The following is a 26,955-nucleotide window of genomic DNA, read 5'->3' as shown; positions in this document are numbered from 1 at the left end:
AACGCCGATGTGCAAGAGGGGCTGCCTGCGCAGAGACCATAGTGAAAGTAAGTGCAGTCAGTGAGAGGGAACGTCCTCGGTATGATTAAGAGGGGGGAGGGGGGTGAGTGAGGGGTGTTCTGTGTGTGATGGTGAGTGGGGGAAACGAGGGGTGTTCTGTGTGATGGGGAGTGGGGGTGAGTGAGGGGGGTTCTGTGTGATGGGGAGTGGGGGTGAGTGAGGGGTGTTCTGTGTGATGGGGAGTGGGGGTGAGTGAGGGGGGTTCTGTGTGATGGGGAGTGGGGGTGAGTGAGGGGTGTTCTGTGTGATGGGGAGTGGGGGTGAGTGAGGGGGGTTCTGTGTGATGGGGAGTGGGGGTGAGAGGGGTTCTGTGTGATGGGGAGTGGGGGTGAGTGAGGGGGGTTCTGTGTGATGGGGAGTGGGGGTGAGTGAGGGGGGTTCTGTGTGTGATGGTGAGTGGGGGAAACGAGGGGGGTTCTGTGTGATAGGGAGTGGGGGGGCGAGGGGGGTTCTGTGTGATGGGGAGTGGGGGTGAGTGAGGGGGGTTCTGTGTGATGGGGAGTGGGGGTGAGTGAGGGTTGTTCTGTGTGATGGGGAGTGGGGGTAAGTGAGAGGGGTTCTGTGTGATGGGGAGTGGGGGTAAGTGAGGGGGGTTCTGTGTGATGGGGAGTGGGGGTGAGTGAGGGGGGTTCTGTGTGATGGGGAGTGGGGGTAAGTGAGGGGGGTTCTGTGTGATGGGGAGTGGGGGTGAGTGAGGGGGGTTCTGTGTGATGGGGAGTGGGGGTGAGTGAGGGGGGTTCTGTGTGATGGGGAGTGGGGGTGAGTGAGGGGGGTTCTGTGTGATGGGGAGTGGGGGTGAGTGAGGGGGGTTCTGTGTGATGGGGAGTGGGGGTGAGTGAGGGGGGTTCTGTGTGATGGGGAGTGGGGGTGAGTGAGGGGGGTTCTGTGTGATGGGGAGTGGGGGTGAGTGAGGGGGGTTCTGTGTGATGGGGAGTGGGGGTGAGTGAGGGGTGTTCTGTGTGATGGGGAGTGGGGGTGAGTGAGGGGTGTTCTGTGTGATGGGGAGTGGGGGTGAGTGAGGGGGGTTCTGTGTGATGGGGAGTGGGGGTGAGTGAGGGGGGTTCTGCGAGCCGGCACCTGACTTCACTATTAGAGGTATGCTAGAACCGAGCCGCTGTATTGGTGACTGAGGGCTCAATGCCACAGCTGTAAGCCTACAACACTGTGGGAGACCACCGGCATCTCACACATTTCCCAACCATGCACGCTGCCGGCAGGGACCACATATGGCCTTGTGTAGCACTGCACATGCACAGGGGGATTCTTTTTTTAATTCCCCACTCTGTTTAGAGTGACAATGCGTATGAAAACAATGTAATGTGTATGGGCAGTGTATCATACAAGTGTACAGGGCTCACGTTACGTGGTACGCAGAGAAAGAGAGCATGCTGGGATTACCACGTGTGCATAATACGTGGTGAAAACCTGGTCGTGGACATGAGCCCTAACATGTGATAAAAGTTAGCTCATGCTGTCTCCAATGTATGTGTGCCTGTATTATGTATGTGTATATAGAATTATTTTTTTCTTTCCTGAGGAAGCAAAGCGTGCCTTGAGGCTTGTGTTCTGGATGTTTTAAAAATCTAAAACCCCTGATTACTAATGATCCATTGATGGGTCATTAAAAAAAACAGTAATGTAGCTAAAAGTGATATACAAGGAGTAGCTGTGAAAAGGAGTGGTGGGTGGACGGGTCTGGAAGGGGGCCCCAAGCTAAACTTTTGCACCCGGGCCCATGAGCCTCTAGCTACGCCCCTGCACGATATATCACAGCTCATCCTCCCGTCTCCCCCGACTCACCGTGTTCCCCGCCAGTGATGACTGCCGCATCCTCCTGTCAGCAGCCCGGCTCCCATCACCGGAGTAATGTCCTCCGTCCGAGACTGTAGCACTGAGGCGGAGAGTGAGGCAGCCGAGGAGGAGGGCTCTGCTCTGTCACCAGCCTGGAGGATGTCACGACAGGGGCCGTCTACAGAATACATGTCCCGACAGACGGCTGCAGTCCCCTTCCCACGGCCGTTCACACACTGCGGCAGCGGCCCCCATTCTGTAGGGAAGCAGCTGGTGGCCCTATTGGGGCAGATGAAGAAGCCATGGCTGGTGGCTGAGGGTTCTGCGATGGCTGTTACCTCACAGCCTGTCTCAGGGCTAGTCACACATCCGTATGTTTACAGCGTATTACATGGGATCTGTACGCCGTGCGATACGCGGTAACTCAACATCACTTACATTGCTGTACGCTTATCAGAAGGAACTGCGTAATACACAAGCACCATTAATACGTGAGTTAGAGCCCATTATTCTCTATTGCCAAGCATATATACGCGTATGTATATACAATTACATGCATACGGGCGGGGGGTATACGCATCATCACTAAGGGGAGTATAAAAAGACACAGGTGTGCTGCGCATGGCGGGGTGCGTGAGTACACAGTCATGTGCAGTAGGATTTTGCCGCCATATGCAGGGTCACAGCCGGCTCCACGCTGCGCTTTACACTTTTGGCCGTGTGAGCCCGGCCTTAGAGCTTCTTCACACGACCATATGCAGAAAAACACTCGCCGCAGCGCATTATAGTGAATTAAGTATATTTGCGCTCGTGTTTGCGTGTAGTTCTGTACTTTGTGCGAACGCAGGGCCAGGTCACACGACACACCCCTCCGTGGATTAAAAAAACATTTAGCTTTAAAAGCTCCAGATGTGTTGTATTCCCCGTGTTTTGCGCAGTGTTTCACGCTCCCTCTTGCGTATTTGCGCTCCTCCCATAGACTTCTCTGGGGGACTTTGCTGCACAAACCACAGGAAAATACGACAGTTCCTACTTTTGTCCAAGTACGCAAAATCCTCGTGCAAAACGCACTCATCGGAGTAAATACATTGACGTTCTATTACACCTTTGCTTTAGGTACGCAAAAGCATGCGCAAATATGGTCATTATGTTGGCCATCGCTCCCGGGCCTGGCGTCAGCTGAAGGTCTTCCTCTCTTCCCTCAGGCGGCTGCAGCCTATCGGCCATGCTGGGGCCAAATGTATGAGCCCCCCCGCAGGCAGGGCATCCCTCTCCAGGTAGTCGGAATAATGACAGCCCAGTTCCCTAAGGGCTCATGTCCACGGGCAAAAGAAGAATTAAAATCCGCAGCGGATTTTAACTCTTCTCCTGCCCGCGGATCCGCGTCCCATAGGGATGCATTGACCACCCGCGGGTAGATAAATACCCGCGGATCGTCAATAAAAGGGATTTTTAAAAAAATGAAGCATGAAAAAATCTGGACCATGCTCCATTTTCGTGCGGGTCTCCCGCGGGGACCGCTCCCGCGGGCTTCTATTGAAGCCTATGGAAGCCGTCCGGATCCGCGGGAGACCTAAAATAGGAATTTAAAAGAATTTACCCATCCGGAGCGGACCGGGAAGGTCTTCTATTCCTCACGGCCGGATCTTTCTTGCTTCGGCTCGGCGGATGTGCCCGGCGCATGCGCGCGGCACGCCGGCGACGTGCCGAGTTCATCCGCCGGCCGAAAAAGAAGATCCGGCCGTGAGGAAGAGAAGACTTTCCCGAACCGCTCCGGATGGGTAAATTCTTTTAAATTCCTATTTTCAGCGCTCATGTCCGCGGGGCAGGAGGGACCCGCTGCAGATTCTCCATGGAGAATCCGTAGCGGGCCTAATTTTCCCCGTGGACATGAGGCCTAAGGGCTCATGTCCACGGGCAAAAGAATTAAAATCCGCAGCAGATTTGAACTCTTCTCCTGCACGCGGATCCGCACCCCATAGGGATGCATTGACCACCCGCGGGGTAGATAAATACCCGCGGATGGTCAATAAAAGTGATTTAAAAAAAAAATGGAGCATGAAAAAATCTGGACCATGCTCCATTTTCATGCGGGTCTCCCGCGGGGACGGCTCCCGCGGGCTTCTATTGAAGCCTATGGAAGCCGTCCGGATCCGCGGGAGACAAAAATCAGATTTTACTCACCCGCTCCGTTTCTTCTCTTCGCCGCCGCGTCATCTTCTCTCAGTCGCGGCCGGATCATTTTGCTTCGGGACGGCGCTTGCGCGGGGCACGTCACCGACGTCATCCTGCGCATCCGCCGGGCCGAAGAAAGAAGATCCGGCCGCGACGCAGAGAAGATGACGCCGCGGCGAAGGAAGTATCCGGAGCGTGCGGGAGGTGAGTTAATTCTGATTTATTCTGATTTTCAGCGCTCATGTCCGCGGGGCAGGAGGGACCCGCTGCAGATTCTCCATGGAGAATTCGTAGCGGGCCTGATTTTCCCCGTGGACATGAGGCCTAAAGGTGCCTACAGGCGGAGCGATTATCGTTCAAACAAGCGAAAGTGAATAAAAATCGTTCAGTCTAAACGCGAGCCAACGACTGGACGACAAACGATATTCATTCGCGTTTCATTCATTTTCTGCAGGCATATACGCCACCATCGGCTCCTTCACTTATTGTTCCGTTTATACAGACTGAATGATTCAACAATGGATCTGCCTGTCTAAACAGAGAGCACAAGTGAACGAGGCCGCGGTGACGCCATTCGCCCGGTCGAACAATAATATAATCGGCTCGTCTAAAAGGACCTGAAGACAACTTTATATTGAACAACCCGATAGCTAGGTTCAGTCTCCGGGGGATGGAGGTTGCAATTAGTTACAAACCCGCAACTAAAGAATAAGGCCAGTTTCACACGGCTGATAAGATCGGGTGAGATTTCTGCGTTGCGAGACGCACAAACATGAATCCCATTCATTTTAATAGGTTCATACACATGAGAGATATTATCCCACATGGCAGCACGGTGCTATGTGAGAAACAGATCGCAGCATGTTCTATCTGGCTGCGATATCGCCCATTGCTTATTGAAAGCAATGGGAGAACGCGGTCATCCTCCATTACAGCAGCGGCAGGAGATTCCTTCATCCTCTCGGGGAATCCCTTAAGATGTGGTGGGGAAATCCCTTCAGCCCTGACTGGGGTGAAGCGATTCCCTGCGGGGATGAAGGAATCCCCTGCTGCTGCTGTCACAGAGAATCTCCCAGAGTTCTCCCACTGCTTTCAATGGGGCTGGCGCTGCTGCCACATGAAAATGCCTCACATCCACAGGTCTTTCACATGACCTTCTGTAACTAGTGCTGCTTAGAGTATATACAAGATTACTACTTGTACCCATTAGGCCGTGTTCACATGGTTGGACCTCCTGTAACTAGTGCTGCATAGAGTATATACAAGATTACTACTTGTACCCATTAGGCCGTGTTCACATGGTTGGACCTCCTGTAACTAGTGCTGCATAGAGTATATACAAGATTACTACTTGTACCCATTAGGCCGTGTTCACATGGTTGGACCTCCTGTAACTAGTGCTGCATAGAGTATATACAAGACTAGCTGATATACCCGGCTTTGCCCGAGTTAATTTGGTACTGGTGTTTATCTGGTGTTCACACGGAAAATCTTACGAAGTCGTGGTTACTTTAGAGATACTGAAGAAAAACATATGTTCACCATTTTGCATAGTTCTCTGCGTTACCCAGGAAACACCACGTGGAGGAAACCATGCGACGTTTCCTTTATATAAAATGTCATCAGGAAGTGAGAGAATTAGATTACGTACATAAAATTTGGACACTAATTCTTTTGCGCTTAGAATTGACTAATCGAGTTGGGACCCATTAACTTTTCATATTTATGACACAATCAATGCTTGTGTCAAATTTCATGTTTTTATGACATTGGGAAGTGAGAGATTTTCATTATCTACGTAACATTTGGACGCTAATTCTTTTGCACATAGAATTGAATAATGGTGTTGGGACCCATTAGCTTTTCCTGTTTATGACATAATCAATGCTCGTGCCAAATTTCCCATTTCTATGACACCGGAAAGTGAAAAAATTACATTCCGCACAAAAAATTTTGAAGCCAATTCTTTTGCGCTAGAATTGAATAATCGAGTTGGGACCCATTAGCTTTTCCTATTTTGGAGATAATCGATGCTCGTGCCAAAATTCATGTTTCTACGATATCGGGAAGTTGGAGAACTTTTGGCGAGTCAGTCAATCAGTCAGTGAGTCAGTCAGTCAGTGAGGGCTTTCAGCTTTATATATACAAGATTACTACTTGTACCCATTAGGCCGTGTTCACATGGTTGGACCTCCTGTAACTAGTGCTGCATGGAGTATGTACAGCATTACTACTTGTACCCATTAGGCCGTGTTCACATGGTTGGACCTCCTGTAACTAGTGCTGCATAGAGTATATACAAGATTACTACTTGTACCCATTAGGCCGTGTTCACATGGTTGGACCTCCTGTAACTAGTGCTGCATAGAGTATATACAAGATTACTACTTGTACCCATTAGGCCGTGTTCACATGGTTGGACCTCCTGTAACTAGTGCTGCATAGAGTATATACAAGATTACTACTTGTACCCATTAGGCCGTGTTCACATGGTTGGACCTCCTGTAACTAGTGCTGCATAGAGTATATACAAGATTACTACTTGTACCCATTAGTCCGTGTTCACATGGTTGGACCTCCTGTAACTAGTGCTGCATAGAGTATATACAAGATTACTACTTGTATCCATTAGGCCGTGTTCACATGGTGGAATCTGCATTAGTCTGTGTGCACACCTACCGTGTGTACAAGTTGCGCCCGAGTGATTGGGGTTTAACTTGCATCGGACAACACGCAGACACTTGTACATGTGCTGTCGGACTCACTTGGATATAGCACATAGCCATGCATCAGCGTGATACGGACAGGAATAGAGCATGCGATGAGTTAGCGGTCCTCGTTAATCTGCATAGACCCATAGGCTATAATGGGGTCATGTGCTGCCCGGGATTTACCACAGACAGCACATGGCCCAAAGGCTTCATGGAAAGAAGAGAAGTGACATGTCCCTTGTTGATGTGGATTCTGCAGCGGTGTATCCACATACAGACTGAATGCAAGTAGTTGGTGTGCGTACGTACGGCAGCTCTAATCCAGATCCATGTCAGAGATCTACCGTTAACATGCAGATTTATGCCATGGATTTCCATTGAAGTCCGTGTTGGATGTTTCTGACGCTAAATATGGCCTGACTACTGGAAGACGGGGAACAAGGGGTCTGGTGGGACAACCGTCATCGGTGGGGGGCATCAGGAGACGTCAGCAGCAGGCACAAACTCTTCAGCTACTTGGTTTATGCAGGTTGAAAACAGACAAATATCCATCAAGTCCAACCTTACTAAGCGATTAAAATCACGCCCGCAAAACGTGACCAATGGTTTCACAAGCCGACATCCACAGAAGATCTGTACTTAGCTCTCCAAGATGTCTGGAACAACCTCCCTGCCAAGCTCTTTCACAAACTGTGTGCAAGCGTTCCTAGAAGAGCTGATGCTGTTGTGAAGGTAAAGGGCGGTCACACCAAATACTGATTTAGATTCCTCTCTTCACTCACTTTGCATTTTGGTTTTTGATGAAACTGAGAACACTTCTTCTCTTTCTGAAAGCATTCTCACTTTGCAGCATTTTTCACACCTGCCTACGGTCTCCCTCATAGAGACATTTTTTACCACGACTAGAGCGGCGTTTTCAGCATCGCGGTATAGCGCTCCCATTGTTTTCGATTAGACCGCTCAGACAGCCGCTCGATTGCAGTGACTTTTAGCGCTGTGATTTTCCAGCAGGGTTTGTTCTATTTTTGAGCGTTTCGCGTTCCTCATCAAAACTAAAGTAAAATGCTGCAAAGCCCCGCAATATAAATCGTAGCGCTTACCACAACGCCTGTGTGAGGGAAGCCTGAAACTACTGTTGTTGTATGTGTTACATTAAGATTAGAGATGAGCGAGCGTACTCGGCCAGGCCCTTTTTTCGCCCGAGCGCCGCGATTTTCGAGTACTTCCATACTCGGGCGAAAAGATTCGGCAGGCGCCGTGTGTGAGTGGGGGGTTGCAGCCGGGAGTGGGGGGGAGAGGGAGAGAGAGAGGGCTCCCCCTGTTCCCTGCTGCTATCCCCCGCTCCGCCACGCCTCCCCCCGGCGCCCCCCGAATCTTTTCACCCAAGTACGGAAGTACTTGAAAATTGCGGTGCTCGATCGAGTAATTACTCAAAACGAGTAGGTTCACTCATCTCTAATTAAGATCAAAATGTTTGAGATTCTAAAACATGAAATGACTTGGAAGTTCTGACAAACACATATATCCCACATACAAAACACGAGGCACAGGGATTACAGAATAAGGCCGCGCTCACACCTGCGTGACGGTCAGTTCACGGTTTCCATTTTTAGAGGAGAGAAAAAATGATTTATTACCCAAGTGATTTCAATGGGGTTTGAAAAATAACAGAAAGGCTTCTGTTTGCCTTCATTCTGTCAGGCCTACGTTTTTTAAACAGAAAAATCACGCTGCAGACTGCGCTATTTTATCATCCAAAGAAACGAAAATCTAATGAAATGGAAGCATACGGAAGCCTTTCTGCTTTATTGAAACCCCATTGGAATCAATGGGAAAAAAATGGATTAGTTGTTTTCTGTTTTATTTCAGTTTCTCTTCTCCAAAAATGGAGCAGAGAGACGGAAACCCTGAAGCGACCCCAACGCAGGCGTGACAGCAGCCTTATACTGCTAGAGAAGACATTTGTCACATCTTAGAGAAGCGATTCGAGGGGCATCTGAGACCTTCCGGAATCAGCAGTAGTAATACTATAATAATGCTGACTAGTAATACAAAGTATAAGGGCAGGATCAGAATCTCCATGATTTTGCTGTGATTTGGTGATAAATCCAGTCTCATGTAACACTATCTTGCTGCAGGTTTGTATTATATAGCATCTTGTAAGATCCCCGATGAATATCCTTGGTAAGGGCCTCAACACACGGGCCGTTATGTGGCCGCATGATGGGACGATACGAAACCACTGATCACTGGTTTAGTTTCCACTACCGGGACGCTCGCATGTTGTGTGCAAGAAGAGTTACGGCAGGACCCGTCTTTTCACGCTCACACACACTGGCGCGAAGTTCGAAGAGTCAGAATATGTTGGGGTTTTTCTTGTTTTTTTTTTAAAACCCCGCTTCATACGCTAGAACAACAGGAGCTAAAATAATTCATGCAGATTAAAAATCAGCTTCATCCCTTTTAGCAGTGATTACTTGTGTGCAGTGACCTCTTCTTCTGCTTGTGTAGAGCTTGTTGACCACTAGACGCCTCTAAGACACACAGAAGGTTTTTCTTGGGATGTAAGAAGCTGGATGGTCATATTAAGGAATTGCCGACACCTGGACCGTTCTGACCAGACTGTTAGGAGGTGTTGGGACCAGTGGATGTGTAAGGGCACACAAGGGGACTGGGCTCAGGACCCCCTCGACAGACCACCAGTAGACAACATCATATGATCGTTCGACAAGTATGAGCAGTTCAGAAACAGGTGACACCATCGTTAGACCCCTGCATCTGTTGTATCCATTTCCTGGTGTTTGGCTAAAGGACCTTTGGTCTCATGGCACACATGATGTGTACTGCCTTTGACACCCACCATCACCATTTGTAGTGGTGTTATGCACGATTAAACTGGATGCTACAAAGTGGATTCCAGTTGTCTTCAGCGATTAATCCAGGTTTAGTTTGGGCATTGATGGCGGCTGTGTTCGTGTTTGGAGACCTGAGGGTGAACACTGCAATCCTGCCTTTGCTGTGGAGCGGTACACTGCTCACACTGCTGGTGTGATGATCTGGGGGCCATTGCATGACAGTCGGCTACCGCTAGTGGTGGTACGAGGGACAATGGCAGCTCAGTGATATGTTCAGCACATCCTGCAGGCACATGTGTTGTCTCTCATGGTGGCCTCCAACAGGATAATAGTTGGCCGCCCACAACAAGGGTTTCTAGGAATGTCTCTACAACACTGTCACACTTCCATGGCTGCCCAGTTGCCAGATTTATCGCCAATAGAACATGTATTGGACCATCTGGGATGCCAACTTCGACAGTCTACGAGTTTGCATGTTCTAGAGGCTCAATTACAGCAAATGTAGACCTCCTTCCTTGGTCTCTCACAACTCACAGCCTCTCCCACTCACAGAGATGGCAATACTCTTGATCTAGTCTTTCTCCGTCTCTGCTCTGCTTGCCACTTCACTAACTCCCCTATCCCGCTCTCGGACCATAACCTCCTCTCTTTGCCTGTCAAGCTGCCTAGAATCTCATCAGACCCACCAGCCTACCATATGTACAGGACCTTCAGACCGTTCACACCCAAAACTCTGGCATCTCCCCCTCCTAATTCAAATAGGCTATCATATCCCAACTGCTAAAGAAATCGACTCTTGACTCGACCGATGCTGCCAACTACCGACTCTTCTCAAATCTCCCCTTCATCTCCAAATTATTAGAAAGCCTAATTTACTCCCGCCTTAAAAGCTATCTATCAGAAAACTCTCCTCTTGACCTCCTACAGTCCAGCTTCTATCCTCTACACTCGACAGAAACTGCTCTGACTAAAGTGTCAAACAACCTCCTAACGGCTAAATCGAGGGGCAACTATTCCCTACTGATCCTCCTCCCTTGCTGTTGGGGTCCCCCAGGGCTCAGTCCTCTGCCCCCTCCTTTTTTCCATTAACACAGCCACTACCATCAGGACAGACCATCAGGAGATTTGGCTGTCAGTACCATCTCTACACCGACGACACCCAGTTATACACCTCCTCTCATGACATTACAGCACCGTTTCTTCAGTATGCAACCGGATGTACGTGGTCTCTAACCCTATGTCCACTCTCTACCTTAAACTGAACCTCCCAAAAACTGACCTTCTCCTGTTTCCGCCCCCTACTAACCGACCTCATCCTGACATCTCCATCTCAGTGTGAGGCACCACAGGCCCATTCGACTCCAATCCCTCCTTTACCCCTACATCCAATCTCTGGCCTGAACAGTTCGCTTGCACCTCAAGAATATTGCTGTGCTCCAGTCGGCAGCTCTGTCCAGGTCTTGGACAGCTCCTCTGCTGAAACCTAGCCATGCTTCTCTGTTTCCCTGTCTTCTCCCCACCATGTTCCTGATTAGGCCTCCTATATAAAAATGGCCATGCTTCTGTTTCTGATTAAGCCTCTTATATAAACCAGGCCATGTTCCCGCCTCCTTTGCGTGAATATTGTGCCTCAGCAGCCATTGATCAAGCTCTACTACTGCCTGCTTCTCTGCTATTCAACGAAGACCTTCTGATAAGACCCCTGGCTTCCCTTCCGACAACGTGACCCACTTTCTCCATTTCTAACTCAACACTGAGACCTTCTGATACCGACCCCTGGCTTCCCTCTTGACAACACGACCCATCTACTCCATTTGTTCTGCCCATAAGACCTCCTATTGCGGACTCCTGGCTCGTCCCCAACTACTCTTTCCACATCTGCGGCTGCTACACCTAATGCTCCAACCCAGTACCTAAAACAGCTATAGAGATAATGTATGAATGTTCCTTATGAGAGGAATTATATACAACTGTAGAAGTGTCATGAGGATTTTTTACGGGGGTTCCAGGAGTAGGTGAATGAGCAGATTCCGCCAACCTGGAGTCTTAATGCCACACTGTATGTGAATGATAGATAATAAATGCAAGGCATTGGTTGGATGTTGGACAAGATACATGAGCCCACTAGCCACTTCACGGTTCCTTGCGTTGTAGTGGGTCCCTACACTAATATAAATGCATCACAGAAGGGGAAATCAAGAATTAAAAACAATCACAGAAAATGGCCGTTACTTACTGAGTAAGGAGTGCATATAGATGCATCCTCTCACCATGCAGGTAGCTGACCACCAAATGGAGGAGCCAATAACACCTGTGCAGGAGACCGATAAAACAACCACTCACACTGCCTCTTGATAGTGAGGGGGGTCCTGCACAGGTGTTATTGGCTCCTCCATTTGGTAGTCAGCTACCTGCATGGTGAGAGGATGCATCTATATGCACTCCTCAGTCAGTAATTAACGGCCATTTTCTGTGATTGCAATGGGGCCGCCAACAGCAGCCGTGGCCCCATTGAGGGCAATGGACACAGACCTGCATTCATGCATGTTTGTGCATGTACATGGGTGCGCGGTTTTGTGTGCACCTATGTATGTACAAGCTCATGTGAATGCACTCTCATGCTGAAAAAAGACACATCCATCCAGGTGAGCCTATTACTCCCAAATGTTGATCCAAAGGAAGGCAAATAAACAAACAAACAGTGAGGTAGAAGCCAATTTTCCTCAATGAGGCTGGATGTCCATGGGCGAGGTGTCATTGCGAGATTCGTGGCAATAAATCGCACACGGAACTCGCATGCCAGGATTACTATGGAAAGCGTAGCCTACTGCACACAAGCAGAAAATGAAAGCGATTTTCCGCTCGTGTGATTAAAATTGCTGCATGCAGCGACTCTTCGTGGTGAGCCTATCATTAATATAGGCTGATCGCGAAGACCTTTTATTGCTTCCCCCTCCTCCCCTATGGCAGAGGGGGGAGCACTAAGGCTGCCTGTTCATGGGTGTTGCGGTTTTACGCCCGCGGGCAAGCAGATTTCTATCGTGGAAGGACACTAAAGTCACCGCAATTATCCTATCATTATGATAGGTTCATCGAGGAAAATATCGTGACATGCCGCAAATTTTATACTTGAGCGGAAAATTGTGGCGGATTTCCATTTGTGTACATCGGGCTGCGCTTTCCATAGTTGTCCTATGGCAAGCGTTCATTGTGTTACCCGCATGTGGATTATCGCCGCGGATAACGCAATGCAGAATTGCCCGTGGACAGGAGGCCTTAGGGCTTTTACCCACTAGCGTTTTTTTCATGCTGCAATATCGCTGCGTTCCCATTGAAAAAAGCGCAGCGATATCACAGGGGGAAAAAAATCCTCCATGACTCCAATCTGGCGATTAGAATAATCCCCGGATCACCAAACCTTCTGTAGTAATCAGTGATATAACATGTAAGATTGTATCGCTCAAGAAAGGCGTCCAGGCCCCTCTTATATTCTTTTACCAACTTTGCCATCACCACGTCCTCAGGCTGAGAGTTCCATAGTCTCACTGCTCTTAGAGTAAAGAACCCCCTTCTATATCGGTGTAGAAACCTTCTTTACTCTAGATGTAGAGGGTGCCCCTTGTTACAGTCACAGTCCTGGGTATAAACAGACGATGGGAGAGATCGCTGTATTGTCCCCTGATATATTTATACATAGTTATTCGGTCGCCCCTCAGCTGTCTTTTTTCTAAACTAAATAATCCCAATTTTGATAACCTCCCTGGGTATTGTAGTCCGCCCATTACGTTTATTACTTCAGTTGCCCGCCTTTGTACCCGCTCAGGCTCTGATACGTCCTTCCTGAGTGCCCCTAGACCTCTTTTAATGCATCTGATGATCCTATTTGCCTTGGCAGCAGCTGCCTGACACTGGTTACTTCAGTTAAGTTTACAGTTAACTAAAACCTCCAAGTCCTTTTCCATGTCAGTGTTACCCAGTGGTTTCCCATTTAGTGTGTAATGGTGACATGTATTTCCCTGCCCATGTGCAGAACCTTATATTTATCATTGTCCCTGCCATTTCTATGTTTTGCCTCTAGGTGGCAGAACTTACCTTACTATGATTTTGTACTTGCTATAGGGCACAGAGCTTTCCCTGTACAGTTCCACAGAGTTTATGGTTAAAAAAACCAGACAAATCCCATTACTATAAAAGTAGTTATTTTATATGAAACATAACTATGTTTTAACCAGCCAGCTCCTTTGTGAAGACCCGATGTCCAGGTGCGGATTTTAATTATAAAATCCGTGCGTGTCTCCTGCACAGGAGATCTGCGCGTCTTGCCACCCATAGGGATGTATTACCATCCGCATGGCAAGTAAAAGCATGCGGATATGATTTTTTTTCCAGTGTGCGAGATGCACGCATAGGAAGGAATCGCAGCATGCTTCAATTTCCAGCGGGTCCAACAGCGACGGGTTCTATTGAAATCAATGGAATCCACCCTCACCACAGCACACCTGCAGCTGTCACTGTGGAGGTGCTACAAATCCACAGGAAAGCAGGAGATTTGAAGGAAAAAAAAAAAGCCCAGACACATCCGCAGTGCTGAAGAAAGAAGATCCAGCCTGTACGGAGGGGAGCCGCGCTGGATTCGGTGAGGTAAGATAATGTTCTTCTCCTCTCCATGTCCCCGTGCACACAGGGATTCAGCAGTGTAATCCGTGCATGCAAGTGGACATAAGGCTTTAGGATTAGTTTTGACCACTCACAGATACAACTGAATATACAATTTATTCCACCATTATGGTTATAGTGTACAATCCACATGAATTAGGAGAAACAGAAAGAAACATAATTGCGGTTTCATGTCATGGTCAAAATTCTTGCAAATGGTGCAAATTTTCAGCAGTTTTTTTCCTACATAGATAAGTGATAATGATGCATTATAGTAGCAGCATTCTGCTGTTTTATTACAGCTAGGCTACTAACATGACCAGCCTTTGCAATGTCTTAACCCTTTCCAATCCACTGTCTGATGTCTGAAGACATTATGATTTAAGGCTGTACAGCTCCGATGTTAGAAGACGTCCATCGGGGTTCTCTTACTGTATATTGCCAGCCTCTCTGCTGTCGGAGCCTATCCAACGTGTCACCTCATGCAGTACTTGCTTTAGCCAACAGATAGCGCCATTGTATAACAGCAGAAAAAGAGTAAGTCCCCTAGGAAAACCAGGATACAAATTGGATTGGAAAGGGTTAATAGTTGTAATAATGGTATAATGATAAGGTCTTATGATTAAAAAAAGATCAATTGATTAAATGTGTTATAATTGAGAAAGCGACCTGGCTATGTGCTAGGAAAGTAAAGGGTTTTAAAGAATACCAATACCCCTTCCCTTTTATCCATATGGCCCAGACTGCGATCATGACTTCTCCCAGTCACAACCTGTGTCTGCAGAATTTGACACATAGACATCTGTGACTCCTCAATTTTCTAGCCACCTGCCTTTGTTTTGCATACTTCTACATAATCTTCCTATCCAGAGTGGCCCAGATAGTAATAAAGCATAAGAGTATTCCCTTTTTGTGCTCTCTGTAGGCACCACAGAGTAAGTACCACTTTTAGTGCCCCATACAAAGTAAAAGTGCCTTCTTTTATACTCTCACTAAGTAATAAAATCCTATACAGGCTCCTTTAAGTAACAATGCCCCTACTGTCCCCGTTCAGTAATAATAATGCCCCTCATGGCCACCTTCTAGTAATAAAAATAATGCCTCACTTGTCCTTCTTTTGGTAATAAGAATACTCCTCCTGATCATAATAATAATATCCCCTTTGCCCCCTATTGTATGCATTAAAATTAAAAGCCACATACACTCACCTGGGTTTCATGGTCATGTAATCGCTACGTCTAGTGCCAGTCCCTAGCATTGGTGAGGCTGGAGACTGATTGTAGCAACCACGTGACCGTGTAATGTGAAAATCAGTGCAAAACCAATGCTGAGTGAACTTCAGAGCCCATGAGCCGAGAAGACAGACCCAGGTGAGTAAATGTGTTTTTTTTATTTTATGTCACTTCTGCAGTCAAATTAAAAAATAAAAATTGTCACCCCCAGCACCGGCCCCAGGACCCAATCGACCCACTGGGAATTTTCCTGGTGAGTTCACTGGCCAGTCCACCCATGCCTATCATCAATAGAAGACCTGAGAACAAAGATCCCCATTTCAATTTTCTGGTTTCGCCTGTCGCTAGCTGGTAATTTGACTCATTTTGACCACTACATTCCTCACTGTTTATTAGCAAGAGCTAACCTACTGGCAGAAAGCTACACGATAAGATGTGCCGCTAAAGTAGAGGATGTATATATACATTGTAGCTGCATGGTGCATCAACAAATACAAATGCTGAAGGGGTTAATATTTGCAGTTTCAGTGCACTGGTGTTGATTGACAGTTCCTGATCAATTCTGAATTAAAAGGGATTTTAATATCATATAGCTACAAGAAAAAGTAAGTGAACCCTTTGTAATTAACTCTTTTTCTACATTAATTAGTAAAAAATGTGGACTGGTTGTTATATACAGGACAATTATAGACAAACAACTGTAGTTGCCTGAGGTTGGGGCCCCCACAGCTCTTGTTTGGCTATCTCATGTGGAATGTGTATGTGTGTATGTCTGTGTCATTGTTGTCCCAACCAACTTGTATGTTCTTGCACCCCTGTCACCCTAACCTGCTCTGTGTGTTGTGAGCGGTTTCTGTCTGGGTTAGGATTGATTGGGGGGCAGAGTTTAATGTAGGGAGAGAGACAGAGAAGAGAAGATGTGGTAGGAGAGATCGGACACAAGAGGGAAAGCTGAGTCTCAGACCAGCCAGTCTGAGCCAATCACAAGCCAGGGAGATAGTGATACAAAGATGGTGGACCCAGCCGTCAGAGAGACTTTTTCCTCCCTGCAGCAGCGAAAGTACGAGTCAGAGCAGACCCCACGGAATCTGGAAGGAACACAGGCCTAGGCATTGTGAGTGCAAATTATCAGTCCAATAATATTTGTGTATATTTATTAAAAGCGCCAAAATTGGGCAATTTTTTTTTAAATTCTCATTTTTTCACATTTTCAATTGTAATATAATAAATATGTACAAACATACTGTACACATTTTTGCTAGGATATATATTTCCATCCGTTTACCTTATTTTGGATGCAGATTTGAAAAGCTTTCGTTTTTTTAACCATTTAGAAGCCGTACAAATTTAACATTGATTACACTGCCCAATGATGATTTTGTTTCGGGCTCAAAATTAGCGTATTCTTATGTATTTTCATCTGCTGAATTCAAAAATCAACATAAAAATGACCGATTAGCTCTTACTTTGGAGATACAGTGACATATCATTTCTTAGAGTTTACATTCTTATTTTGTTGGAGGTTTTTTTGGGGTGGGGGTAGTTCTCACACCTCTCATCTGACATAACACAACGTTCTCCATATGTTTGTAGGTTATAAACATAATAAGTGTTGCTATGACTGAGTTTCATATTGTTTTTGCTTTACCTTTTCTCAGAATTTCTGGTTTTGGAGTGCCTTTGAAGTGTAACATTTTCTATATCAAAATGCCACAAAAATGTGTAAATTTAGTGAAGAATTTTTGTTACATTTGTGGTGAAATAACATTTTCGTCTCAGAAACGCAATCTTATAAAGACTGCCTATCAGCATTATTTTGGTATGAATGTAGGGGACCAGGATAAGTCATGGGCTCCACATATATGTTTCAACTCTTGCTCAGTTAAACTACGAGATTGGCTGAAAAATAAAAAATTATCTATGGCTTTTGCCGTGCCTATGGTTTGGCAGTAGCCTACAAACCATACAGATGACTGCTATTTCTGCTTGACTCAGCCTATAAAGGAAGGATTGTCAATGAAGAAAACAGGAACAGTTCAATACCCAAATCTTCCATCTGCTATTCCACATTCAGATAGTTGACCAGTTCCTATTCCACCCCAACATTATGAGTTTAAAGTAGAAACTGAAGAAAGTGTGGAAAAAGAAGAACTCAACAAGCCTTCCACATCCCATGACCCTGACTTTGAGGTAAAAGATGATACATGGCACAGACTGAGTCACGCGGAATTGAGTGATCTCATTCGAAAGCTTGACTTGTCAAAGGAGAAGGCGTAACTTCTAGGGTCAAGACTACAGCAATGGAGTCTTCTCCAACGTCAGGGGGATCTGCTTCTTTTTTTCGGAATAAAACCAATCTGGTTGCTTGCTGCGACGTTAATGGCTGGATAAAATGTTTGAATCTGAACCATGATCCAACTAAATGGAGGCTATTCATAGACTCCTCCAAGCTTAGTTTGAAAGCTGTATTACTTCACAACAGCAACCGTCTTCCTTCTTTTCCTGTTGGTCATGCAGTTCACGTGAAGGAGACTTTTATGCAAACATGACAGCCCTCCTCGACTCAATCAAATATGCTGAACACAAGAGGAAAATCTAAAAGTCATGGTTGTACTCTTAGGAATGCAACTGGGGTACACTAAATACTGTTGCTTTTTATGTATGTGGGACAGTAGGGATAGGAAAATATTTGAAAAGAGGTCTGCAGCACTTGGAGTAGGGATAGGAAATCAAATTACATTCAAGCGGACTGGCCTGCAATAAATCTTGACTCTGCCGAGAAAAATGTCGTTGCTGAGCCTCTTGTGGACCCAAAAGATGTTCTTCTTCTACCCCTTCATAAAAAGCTTAGTTTAATGAAAAAACAAAATGGTAAGAATTTTGCCATGGATTTTGGTGCAGTTTGCCTTAGGTCTTAAAGGTTGAATTCTGCTCTCAAAACCCACATACAGATTTAGAATCCGCCATGTACACTCATTGTCAAAAAACAATCTCTCCCATAAGAGAAGTTGTTGGAATGGAATGAAACTTTCTCTCTGATATTTTATACAAGTAAGTGATTACAATATCAGTGCAAAAGGATAATTTATTGTGAAAAACTGACCCCTTGAAAGGAGGCTCTAGTAGTCAGTGTAAAAGGTTGCCGTCTTACCTGTGGCCACTCTACTCGCCTCAGTGATGGCCTTTTTAGTTCCGCTTCTTGTACTGCGACATGCGGAGCATTCTGCTTTTAGGACATCTTGTTGTGTGACCACTACATATCCAGTGTGGAGTCGTCAATCACCCTGGTACCATCTATAAAAAACAACTCAAAATATGCATTGTTAACAAGGGCTTTCAGTAACTTTTTAAAACTTAAATTTTCTTGTTGCATCAATGCTAGACAATCAGGCTGATATTCTATTTCAAAAAGATCAGAATCTTGTTGCAAAAAATTTAAAAATGGCTGATTTGCAATACCTAGATCACCTATGCCTTCTCCCCCCCCCCCCTTTGAACCAGGATACTCAATTGTAAGAAGAGTAGCCGAGTTCAAGGTAGTATCACATTGTAAAAAGATTTGATGGATGCAGATAAGGCCTGTAAGATGTTAGCACCAATAACAGAGACATGAGTTACATCGGGGCAGAATAATCTACAAACATCTATTAATATTGGAAATGTGATATCCTTTAAGCAAATTCATTATTAATCTGATCCTGCCTGCAATGTCTTATCAAATTTGAGAGAGAGAAAAAAAAACAAAAAAACTTTTACTAGCTGCTCAAGATCCTCACCCCCTCCCTTGTGGACAAGAGGGATGAAACATTACGTCCTTTACATCATCTAGCTCCACCCCTTCGATATTGGTCGCTTGCGTCTTTTTTTTTCACACCTTCATTTCAGCTTAACCGTCCAAGCATCCACATCACAACCAAGTAAAGTCCCATGCATGGGGGGGACCTCCATCCCTAGTCAATATCTGCATCACACATCCCACATTCATCACAGCCTGAGCACTGGGCATTAACTTTCATCCATCCATGCGCTCAAGTCTGCTCCGTCACCCCCTATTGAAGGTGTCCCAGTACACACAGACGCACAGACAAAAAAAAGTTTGACAAACAAACATACATCAGTTGAAAAACATTGAGGTGAGTGCTATAATGTTATAAAGTACATGATTCTATTGAGATGAGATTGTGAATGAGCGCTATCTTTGACAAATTATGTGAAAAAAGTTTGCTGAGTGACTGAGACATTCTCTCTTTCTTATTTACTGAAGCTATTATATGCTATATTAAACGCTAAAGTATTTTAGTTTCTGTGACCCTGAGTTTGGAGTGAAATCTGAAAGCCCCCACCTTTGTAAAACCAACTGTTATCTCTCCGAATATGCATTCACTGACTGAGTTGTTTTGCATTTTCAACCCCTGTATAAGTAAGAATATACCTTAGAAATTGCTATATTTCCTGCCTTGTAAGACAGTATAATTAATTAAATTCATTATAAGCTTTCATTCCATTTAAGCAAGCAAAGATATTTTCCAGGGTCATTATTTCATTCTCTCTACTTTATCGCTTGACCTTGAAAACTAAACACAAGCTCTGCAGCTTCATGTAAACAATCTTTCTCATCTAAAAGCAAGTTCAGTTAACCATTTGCACATACAGTATATACACATATATATATCCATCTAGTATGGATTATACATATTATACACCTTTTCCTCTCTCTTTGCCAACAAATCACATGCATTGTAACCTTCTTCTCGACTTTGCTTGTTCCCCATATTTCTCTCCCTACCTAACTGCCAATGTAACCTTCAATAGACACTCTCCCGACACCCTCTTGATCACTTACTGTACTTTCCAACATTTCACTTACGGATACTTTACTAAACAAATAATGTGTACATACTTAACTTTCTCTGACTGTCTCTCTCTCCTCCTCACTCCAGCACTTTCTAGCAAACCTTGGTCTTTCAAGGCACGCTTCTTGGTCCTAAAGACCTCCTCCCAGACACCATGCTGTAATCTACCGTGCGGGTCCTTGTTACACATTTTCATAAGTTTTCTTACATTTTACACATTGGAACTCCTGTCTCTCCTCCACCAATTGATCCGCACGGCGGCGGCCCATAAAGGGCTCTGTCTTCTTTAATAAGATCTTACGCATATTAGAACAACAACAATAATAATAACACGCTCCATAGAGTGCATCCCTCTTAATTCCAAATTGTCAGCCCCTTATATACCGGCAAAACAACCGAGGGTCCTTTCTCCTATGGAACCAGCCTCACAGAATGCATCTCTCTGAAATCAAATCGTTAGCCCCATATATAAGGCAAAACAACCGAGAGTCCCTTTTTCTATGAGACCTATCTCATAGAGTGCATCTCCTCCTCAGCTAAACCATTAACTAACTAAACTAAAATCGAGGGTCCCTTCTTCTATGAGACCTATCTCATAGAGTGCATCTCCTCCTCTGCTAAACCATTAACTAACTAAACTAAAACCGAGGGTCCCTTCTACTATGAGACAAAATGAAAAGTAAGAGGAAAAAAAATTCTGCAGATACAACAATCTCCACTATTGTTAAAACACTATGGACTTCAAAGTACAAATAGACTACAGACTAGTTTCTGGGTGAGCGATTGGTGCGCATATCACGGTCAGTGGTCCATGACGGCAAACCCGAAGCCCACACGAGTTACCGTGTAGAACTCTTAACCCAACCCGTCCGGTCACAAAACACAGATAGTCCCTCCTGCTGCAAGACTCGCAGTGTAAAACACAACATAAATATATGCTGGTCTTACCTGGAGTTCTGTGAGTTGATCAGGCTCGGTTGCAGCAGGACGGCTTCCCCGTGGCGTGGATCCGGGTGGACAGGGCTGCACGGCTCCGGTTTTGTCGTCCCGGGTTTCGGCACCATTTGTCAGAGAAATTCTAAGTACAGCACCAATCAGGCCCACCCCACTTGCCCCGCTGCCGGCGGTAAGGAAGAAAACACCACACACGGAAGTCTGGTATAGTTCCTCACACGGGGACATGACTGCGCCGCGCGCTTTATTACAGATTACATGGGATCTTATACCCTTTGGTCTCATAACTAGAAATGGGTGATGAGCTCATTGGCTCAACTCCACCGTATAACCATATATGGAAAGTCCGGATTTCCGGCCTGAGATAGTGAAAGTTCAGATGCATAGTTGAACAGTCGTTATCTTGATATGGCGCCTCTGGCTTATGTACAGAAAATCACATATTCAATTAACTCCAGTGCAAAGAATCACCCACTCAATTCTAAAAAAGCAGCTAAGCATGCATTCTCCATATCTCTTCTCTCCTTCACTTTAACCTTCATCCAGTTTCTTTGGACATTCTTTCTCTGTTTGCCTTGCAAAGCATCTTGGCATATCTGATGTAAGGCGAAGTATTAAGTTTTTCATAGAGTTAGTACATATGAGAATAAAGTTAGTATACATATAAAAAGAAAGGCACATAACTATATCTATATAAATGTATATATTCCATTGTTTTCTCTTATCTACCTACAAGGATATATATATTTCCTTCTCATGGAGGCTCTAGTAGTCTGCTGTACCACCTCTAGCTTACATACAAGATGTGATAAGGGCAGCATGGAGGCTCTAATACCCTGTTGTACTGCCTCTAGCTTGCATACAAGATGTGATAACGGTGGGCATAGAGGCTCTAGTATCCTGTTGTACGGCCTCTAGCTTGGATGCAAGATGTGGTACAGCATGCATGAAGGCTCTAGTACCCTGTTGTACCACCTCTAGCTTGGATGCAAGATATGATATGGGTGGCTATGGAGGCACTAGTACCCCGTTGTACCATCTCCTGCTTAGATAAAAGATGTGATATGGGCAGGCATGGAGGCTCTAGTACCCTGTTGTACCGCCTCTAGCCTGGATGCAAGATGGGATATGGGGGCATTGAGGCTCTAGTACTCTGTTGGGCTGCCTCTAGCTTGGATGCAAATTGTGATACAGGGGGGCATGGAGGCTCTAGTAACCTATTGGGCTGCCTTTAGCTTGGATACAAGATGTGATACAGGCGGGTATTCTGTTGCATCATTTGCAGGGAACGGGGCTTATGGCTGGCATCAGTATTGTGGAGGGAGTGTGGGGACTCCCACTGCTTCCCTAAAAGAAGCTCTGCAACTTCCTCCTACACCAAGTCCCTCCGGCTCCTGATATGGTACTCCACTCTCCTGATGTACCACAGGATGGGGTGCCCCTGCACCAGATAGATCAAGTGCTCCTCGTCTATATAAACGTATGTCGTGTTTTTGAAAGTTGCCAACAACTCCTGCCTCCACGCTGCTCCAAACAGGCCTCCACACTGCTAAGAAGCTGATGAGCACGTCCGCTTAAATTTGCATATATTCCCATAGCAATACGCATGAAAATGCATCACAGAAACATTGCAAGACAACACAAGGCAATGCGAGAATACAGAGGGTCCTTAGGAACACATGGGCAAGAAGACATACCATTCTGAAACAAGACAGGACATGCTGCGGTTTTTAATTCTCGCAGGATCACATAAAGAGAAAAGTCGCACATGGGAATAAACACATTGAAAAAAATACATTTCATAGTTGTGTCATTTTCCGGGCTCTTGCATCGCAGAAAACTGGCGCAAGTTTCTCGCCTGTGTGATTCCGGCCTTAGAAGTAAAGAGACATTCATGTCTGAAAATTATTTTGATAGTGTATATTTTGATGTTCTGCAGCAGCTGTGGCACAGCACTAAAAAATACACCCTGCAGCTGGTAGGATAACGGTGTGAGAATGGCATTTTTTGCCACATTTTAGAGTCCTAAGGAAAATGATCATACTATATACATTTAGAAGAACTTTTATATATGGCTTTAAGCTAAGCACAAAACTTTATATTCCCAGTAAAGTAATGGAGCAGCTTAGAGTTAAGATAAGTAGGTATATTTTCATAGATGCTAAATAAACAAAAATTAACTTCAAAGTCAATTAGTTTGAATTATTATGTTTAGTTTACCTGTTTGTACAACAGCTTCTTGGATTTCGCATAAACATTCATCTTGAGCTCCCAAAGCTTTTCTGAAATTTAATTTGTTTTAAAGGGGTTGTCCGAGGCAAAACCGCAAAATTTTATATTATTAGCCCATTCCCCCTGTCACCCCCCGTCATAAAGCAGCCCTTTTGAGCGGTTATAAACCGCATCCTACTTACAGTTTAGCAGAAATAATAACTTTTAAACTTCTCCATGTAAGATGGCGCCTGCGTTGTCCCTGGGTGCGTTCCACGGTGCAATGCTCGCTCTTCCTGGAGGCCTTCATGCGCGCTCCCGAGACGCCGGTCACGTGAGCAGGTGACTGACGTCATCGGTGGAGGCGTGCACTTGCAAATGAATGAAACGCCGCTCCAGCCGCCACATTGGCTGGTCGGCAGAAAGCGTCACAGCGGGAGGTGGAGTCTACCGGAGAAAACAGCAAACAGCTGTTTCTCCCATCTCTTGACCACACAGAAGCGCAGGTAAGTGCACCTTTCCGCGGTACTCTTTCATGCTTTTATTAGCACAGGATCATTGCCTTATGCAGTGAGTCTGTGCATGAAAAATGTATTGTACTTGCCCTGTATAGTAATGTGTCTTACATTTTTACAGTGCCTGCCATGTGCTGCGTTTTTTTTTTCCTGCTGTGTGCTGCTATCGCGACTGCAGTGTTTATTGTGCATGCCGCCTGCTTCCATTCGCCTGCCATGTGCTTATTTTTTTTTTTTTGTGCCTACCGTGTGCTTTCATGTGCCTGCCGTGTATTTTTTTTTAAATTTTTTTTTGTGCCGGCTTTTTTTTTTTTTTCTTTATTTTTGTGCCTGCCGTGTGCTTTCATGTGCCTGCAGTGTATTTTATTTTATTTTTTTGTGCTTGCCGTGTGCTTTTATGTGCCTGCCGTGTGCCTGCCAGGGGTATTTTTTATTTTTTTTGGTGCCTGCCGTGTGCTTCTATGTGCCTGGCGTGTTCTCGTTTTTTTGTGCCTGCCGTGTGCTTCCATATACCTGCCGTGTGCCTTCCATGTGTTTTTTGTTTTATTTTGTTTTTTGCCTGCCGTGTGCTTCCCTTTTTTTTTTTTTTTGTGCCTGCTGTGTGCTTCCATGTGCCTGCCGGGTTCTAACATGTGCCTGCCGTGTGCTTCTGTGTGCCTGCCATGTGCTGCTTTTTTTTCTGTGCCTGCCGTGTGCTTCCGTGTGCCTGCCATGTCCTTTTTTTTTTTTTCTTTTTTCTGCCTGCCGTGTGCTTCCATGTGCCTGCCGTGTGCTTCCATGTTTTTTTTGTTTTTTTTTTGGTGCCTGCCGTGTGCTTCTTTTTTTTGGGGGGCCTGCCGTGTGCTTCCATTTGCCTGCCGTGTGCTGCAATGTGCATGTGACTGCAAACCGCTTTGAATCAGCATACATTCCGCACAATTCATTCATACAATTATCATGCAATCTTCGGAAAATTTGCATGGAATAGACATAGCATCTGCATGCAATCTACACACAAACACTGCCTTCAATCGACACTATTAACCTGCATTCTACATACAATATGCATGCTATCTGCCTACAGACTGCGGATAATGCTAGCTATCAACAATCTGTCCACAATCGCCCAGTAATCAATCTAAAATTTGCCTAAATTATGCCTGCCATGGACCTTTAAAGATTGTTATTAGAAAATGCTGCTGCTTCCATAACTGTTATTGAAGTGCCACTAACTTGGTGTTTTTTTGTTTTTTTTAAAGTTTTTTTTGTAGTCCAATTCAAGAACAAACATGTACCAGGAAGATCTTGAATTTGAGGAGCTTGATTATTCATCCGATTCTTTTGGAGAGGTAAGTTTTTGCTGAAAATAGAAAGGTTGCAGCAAACCAATGGTAATAAACAGAATACATTTTTTTTTTTTTAGCAGGACTTTTAATCTGATAGCGAGGAAAATGATGAGGATTTCCCCGAAACTCGGCATTATTCGGCAGTATGTGTTGAAATATGTATAAAATTTTTTTTGTTTATTGTTTGAAACCGCAACTATGCATCAGTCCTGTACAATTTATTATTTCAATACATTATTTCATGTGTGTATATACATACACACACGTGTGTGTGTGTGTGTATATACATACACACACGTGTGTGTGTGTATATACATACACACACGTGTGTATATACATACACACATGTGTGTGTGTGTGTATATACACACATGCGCGTGTGTATGTATATACACACGAACGTACGTGTGTATCTGTATATACATACACACGTAGGAACGAGTGTATGTGTATATACAGTCACACGTAGGAACGAGTGTATGTGTATATACAGTCACACGTAGGAACGAGTGTATGTGTATATACAGTCACACTTAATTACGTGTGTACACACACATTATATTTAATATATATATATATATATATACACACACAGACACACGCGTGTACGTGTTTAGGCATACACTGGTACGCACGCGTGTACGTGTTAATGCATACACACCCGTAAGTCAGTATATACATACAAACACGTACGTACATCTGTGTATATACATACAAACTCGTACGTACGTCTGTGTATGTATGCACATATACATACAGGAATCTGTGCCCTGCCTAATAAGGATGATCATGCCGCTTTCAGCAACACCATACAATTAAAAATGTACCCCTTCCTTTTTTCCTAAAACATTAAATACAGTATTCTTCATATTAATCCCTTCTTAGGTTCAACAACAACTGGCAGACTCGCTATATGCTCAGGCGGACATAAGCAGTCTCCAGTGTTTTCAAAACGATCCGCAGGGTGCACCAGAAGCGGGTGCTTCAGGATCCACTGAAGATCCCCATGGCAGGCTTGCCAACAAAGAGTGGTGTCACTGTGGGCAGTGCATTTGCATGCCCACAGTGGCAGAGTGTGTCTGTTGTCGAGAACACGAAGTAGTCCTACAGATGTTACCAGAAGCTTGCGTATGTGTTACACAACATCCGTTATTTGCTCAGTATGCGCTTGTGCGCGAAAACATAGAACACGCGATAAGACTATCTGCACTGGTCACCCGGAGACAGTACGACACCACAAACAATAGGTATTTATTACAATTTTATTGTACAACACACAAGACAATGCAAGTATAATTTTTAACAAAGGAAAAAGTTTATTTGAAAAGGAAAAAAGGTTAGTGAAAAAGGCAACATGGAAAAACATAAGATATCAATGCGTCTTTTTTTTTTTGTTTTCATGTAGACTATTAAAAATTTTTTAATAAGTTTAGAAATATTAATATATTTCCTTTCGTTTTTTCTTAGGGTTATGCGTGTGGGCGCATATCGCTCTTATACAGCGTGGATACATGGATTCTTGGGGAAAAACAATAGAATCCCCATACCAGCGTGTGTGATTAAATCAATACGGACAGCTTACCCTGATCCGCAAGGAAATTACACTGGTTTCCAGTT

At 45.1% G+C, this 26,955-nt stretch overlaps 1 long non-coding RNA gene across 1 annotated transcript; it reads left to right on the top strand.

Annotated features, from left to right (window-relative positions):
• Nucleotides 1–26,714, top strand: LOC136619791 (uncharacterized). Its single transcript, XR_010791032.1, has 4 exons — nt 1–47; nt 25,252–25,341; nt 25,416–25,481; nt 26,224–26,714. It is a non-coding gene; the product is annotated as an uncharacterized lncRNA (long non-coding RNA).
• The last annotated feature ends 241 nt before the right edge of the window (nt 26,715–26,955 follow it).

Source organism: Eleutherodactylus coqui, chromosome 3 (genome assembly GCF_035609145.1).
Source record: "Eleutherodactylus coqui strain aEleCoq1 chromosome 3, aEleCoq1.hap1, whole genome shotgun sequence".
NCBI lineage: Eukaryota > Metazoa > Chordata > Amphibia > Anura > Eleutherodactylidae > Eleutherodactylus > Eleutherodactylus coqui.
This window is presented reverse-complemented; position numbering and strand designations above follow the sequence as displayed.